The sequence below is a fragment of the Gossypium raimondii genome, chromosome 4, assembly GCF_025698545.1.
Source record: "Gossypium raimondii isolate GPD5lz chromosome 4, ASM2569854v1, whole genome shotgun sequence".
NCBI classification, from domain to species: domain Eukaryota; kingdom Viridiplantae; phylum Streptophyta; class Magnoliopsida; order Malvales; family Malvaceae; genus Gossypium; species Gossypium raimondii.
In genome coordinates, this window is record NC_068568.1 from 42,942,764 (window position 1) to 42,947,732 (window position 4,969).

The 4,969-nt window shown below is 29.1% G+C and overlaps 1 long non-coding RNA gene across 1 annotated transcript; it reads right to left on the reverse strand.

The window, feature by feature from the left end:
* Window positions 1–2,089: 2,089 nt before the first annotated feature.
* On the reverse strand, window positions 2,090–4,969 carry LOC105780946 (uncharacterized). Its single transcript, XR_001129443.2, has 8 exons — window positions 4,805–4,969; window positions 4,650–4,687; window positions 3,976–4,073; window positions 3,743–3,798; window positions 2,551–2,603; window positions 2,409–2,483; window positions 2,282–2,338; window positions 2,090–2,197 (listed from the first exon to the last, which is right to left on the reverse strand). It is a non-coding gene; the product is annotated as an uncharacterized LOC105780946 (long non-coding RNA).

Here is a 4,969-nt window from a genome sequence, read left to right on the forward strand (position 1 = left end):
AAAACAAAAACAGGGGGCTTCTTCTTGTTTTAATGTTTGGTTCCAAATTTAATCCTCCATTTTCACGAGAAATACATGAATGCCAAGCTCTAGCCCTCTCTCAGGCTTCTATCAATTCAAACATAAATAATCATGTTTGACATTAAATATGAGAATCAAATTTAATTTTATTACATAAATGAGATTAATCAAATAAATTTAAACCATTTAAATTTTATTGAAAATAGAGCTTAAACTTCAAAAATAAAATTTGATTGAGCTCAAATTGAATAAATCAAATAGAGTCTATGAATTTTTTTAACTCGAACTTAACTTAATTTAGTTATGTCCCTAACTAAAATTAGTTTTAGATAAACTAACAATGAAATATTTTAAAATTAAAACCAGATTAATAGACTATCACATGTTTTCTTTCTTTTATTATTATTTTTGGTTGAAATCAATGTATTTATCGTCGGTAACAATGATTCATTCCCTCATCATGATGCTCTCTAAAGAGGTAAATAATTGATTACAAAATATGCTTCGTTCCTATAAACAAAGATCAAATTTCAATCATATAATTAAAAGATGAGGTAAGCAACCATCATTATATTAATCTCTACTAATATTGTTAGAATTTTTTATAATATCTTAAAAAATATGAATCACTATTAATCTCTACTAACCTGGCCTTTCAGGAACTCAAAAAAAAAAATGTTAATCCAAGTTGATAACCATTTTTAAAGGGAAAAAAAAAAACCTCTGGTAGAGATTGAGCTATCAAGAGGATTGTGAAAGGTAATTTGTTTCACTTAAATTTATTCTTAGGTGGTGTTTGGAAAGCTACCTAGTAATTAGATTTGGGTATAATTACTTGTAATTATACAATGGTGGCATGGTCGAATAATCATTATAATTGGTGAGTTTCACTGAATTGGTGTAATTGCAGCACTCCAATTACACTTTCCAATTCTTCTGGGGAAAGTGAGAATTGGAGTAATGTAATTACATCAAATCTAATTTAAAAAATTATTTTTATACAAGTTATCAAAATTATATTATAAGCATGAATATGTATGAATGTTTGGGATGGTTGTGGTAAAAAATTTCTTACATTATAAATCTTAAAAAAACTATATTGTAAAAATAATTTATGTATTTTATAAAGTTAAAATATATATTATTTAAATCTTAAAAAAATCTAAAGTTATGACCAAAAGTTTATTATAAAAATAATTTACATGTTATACAAGTGCTATAATATATTTATTTATAAAAAAATTATGACTAAGTATGAACATTACTTATTTATGTGTCTATGCTATATATTATAAAAATAATATACATATTCATAAAAAAAACATTATAGCTTTTTAGCATATATATATAAAAATAACTTACTATAGTTATGTAAAAAATTATATTATCTATAAGAATTGTTATAAAAGTTTTGGGCAATTTATAAAATATTTTTATAAAGGTTATATATTATAAATTTCATATTATTTTTTACTTAATTTATGCATTATAGAAAGGGATACAACCTAGCATAAGTCTTTCTCCAAATTAATTTTATATAAGTTTTTATAATTAAAGCTACAGACTATTTAGATCGTGAACCCAAATATTATAAGGTCGATACTAATTATGCAAATAGAAAAAGTTTTCTTACACTATATCGTGGGGCATGATATCATTTGAGAGAATGATGCCAGGCACAAACACCATAAACAACTTGCAAACTCTTTAATTTGAGACATTCAAGGCTTCGGTTATATTAGCATATTGTAAATAGAAAAATATTTCTTATATTAACAACATCACCATAGTATAGCATAAAAAAATAGGGTTAGATTGTACTACAATCACTACACCAAAACAAGCTTTTAGCGGTAAGCGCCGCAAAAAATGCCGCTATTGACATCGTCGCTAACTTTTGCGGCGTTTATGAGAAAAAATGCCGCTAAAGATCATGTTCTTTAGCTGCGCTTTACCTACAAACGCCGTTAAAGAACATGATCTTTAGCGGCGCTTTAACCACAAACGCTGCTGAAGGTCATAAAAAATAAAAAAATTAAAATATTATAAAAACGCCACAAATCCAATTTAGAAATGTATAATTTAATTTGAAGACATATTAAAATGGAAATTCATGAACAAGACGTATAAGGAATTGTGATTGAGGTACGTTGATACCAATAGCATGATCAAAGAACTTAATCACGTAAGGAAAACACATGGTTGGACAGATCTTTTTACATTTTAATACATAATAACCATAATTGGTACAATTTTATACCCTAATTGCTGCACCAGCTACAGTTTCCAGTTGAAAAACCTTGATTCCATTGACCTCCTACAGCCAATTTTATAGTTTAGAAATTAGAAATCCACTAGAGACGACATGGTAAGAAAGTGATACAAACCTTCGGGTTTGGAATGATCTCCATCTTGAGTGCATCAGCTTCCACAAGCCTCTTGATAGCATTCAGTTAACCCACCTGTAACATAGATTATTAGTACTAAGCCAAACAGACAGTTCTAACATGTTAAGGCAATATAACATACAAATTGTTTGTATCGAAAATTTTGAACTTTTCAATAGACTTGAACTCATTGACCTGTTACAAAGAAAGAATCATGTCAGCTTCAACCATAAAGTTTAATTATGCCCCCAATCCAAACATTCATCTAAACGTTGATCCTATTGGAGTTTAATTCACAATATAATTTTTTTTTTAAATCTAAACATTCATTTCATTGGAGTTTTTAATTCTTTGATTTGCCTCAAAATCAAACAAACCAATCAAAATGAATGTGCAATACCTAAAAGCATAAGTTCATAAAGCCATAAACCCTACCATATGCTAAAATTTTCTAGTCCCAACATTCATAAAAGTGAAATTAAACAAGCATAGATTAACGAAGCTTTGGTTAATTATCCCGTTGACTTTCTTTAACGTTTTAAAATTCACCAAAACTAAAGGCACCATGCAAACTAAAGCATTATCTAGTAAAGAGAAACAAATGTAAAACAAGTGTGTCTCCAATCAATGTATATATATATTTTTAAAAACACACAAAAATTAAGTAGTAATTATAAAGACAATAAATAAAAATCAATACCCACAATTAAAACATAAAATGCCAAACATCAAAGAGACTAAGGACAGTATATATATACCTATACAGTATATAATAACTCTCCAAACACATGAAAAACTTAAAAAAAAAGAAAAAAAAAAGAAATATATATACCTATACCGGACAGTATGCGTATCCACACAGATACATGAGTACAAGTAAACAATTCACACTAAAAGTATCAGAAAATAACATCAGTGATTAAGGACATTAATAGTAACATCAAGGCTAGCTAGACTCTACGCTTATTTGAATGTGCAAGCTGTGGAACACCTTTTCATGCCCAATTGCTACAATACCAAAGATATACTTCCAGATAATGTATTTTTATGGAACTGTTAGGTTTTATTTTCAAGATAGCACCAAAGTATCTAATTAAAGTAGATGAATCAATGCAAAGAAATAATTAATATGAACCACAAAAAATCGAAACATGGTGTACTCTATAGGCATGAACATATCAAAGTGTTAATTCTTGAGCACATTAGGTGAAATGACATCAGCATTGACCACAAAAGATAAAAGAAAGAAAGAAGCATATGCACAAAGTCACAGGGATAGAGAATGAGTAGGATGTTGGCAAAAAGAAAGTAATCAGCAATCAAAAAAGCCACACCTCGATTATAATTGGTTTTCCATCTTTCATTGCATTTTTTAGATCCCCATTCCACCCTAGGAAATAAGCAGCACAAAACAAAATCAATAGTGAATATACCTTTACAAAAAAAATACAAATAAAACATATAAGAAGCTATTTGGGTCTTATTTGTCTCTAGGCAATTCCTGCTTTTACATTTATAAGGAAAGAACAAAATTTCATCATAGCTAACTGGATATTTTAGAAAATACCTTTACGAACTATCATGCATTCTTGACAAAATTCTGTAATCAACTCCTCGGAGGAACTGAAATCCCGTTCCCGTACAGGAGTGGATGCCAATGGTGCACTGAAACAAATAAGATAAGTAAGCATTTTTAAATATATCCATTTGGTATGGATGAGCTCTTATCCATTTGGGGTTATAGAGTTCGGTCTCCAGACATGGTTGATTTAGCAGCAAAAATCAATAGAATGTACCATCTTAGCAGCAAAACCCAATAGAAGGTACCATCTTAGCTGCAAAAACCAATTAAAATCCAAAACCTAAATTCATGATTTTTTTAATTTCTTTTTTGAGATTTTATACTACTCTTACGAACCCCAAAACCTAAATTCATGATTTCTGTCATTCAAATCTTGAGAAACATAGTCTCATAAAAATCCAATTAAAATCGAATTCATTACCTGGAAATGTAATCATCATAAACTTGTAACAACTTTTGTTTATCAATTAATAAAATAAAACCTAAATTAAACATCAAAATTTCATACTAAAAAAGACAAGAACATGATTTCATCGACACGAACAGAAAAGAAATGAAAGCATAACATTTACTCCAAACTGTCGTCACCAAGAACATAACATTTACTCCAAACCAATGAAAGCATTCCCAATATAAAAGAAGTGAAAGCATTACAGTACCTTCGCGACGATGAAGAAAAATGAAACGATCGAAAACCCTATACACAGAGAAGACGATTTCAAGACATTTCAGGGTCATCAACAAATAACAAACAAAAAAATTAACAAAGACAAGAAAACCCAATGTTTAAATACGTAGAATTGGGAAATCGAACCTTAAATATTGATTCCCTCGACGACAGAATCCGAATGTCTGGCCACCTTCTCCGTCTTCTTTGTATGGTTTATGTAAGTTTGCAAGAAATCGAAACAATGAAGCTTTTCCTTATAAGTTTGCAAGAAACCGAATCACTGAAACACTGAAGCTTTTCAATTGAAGA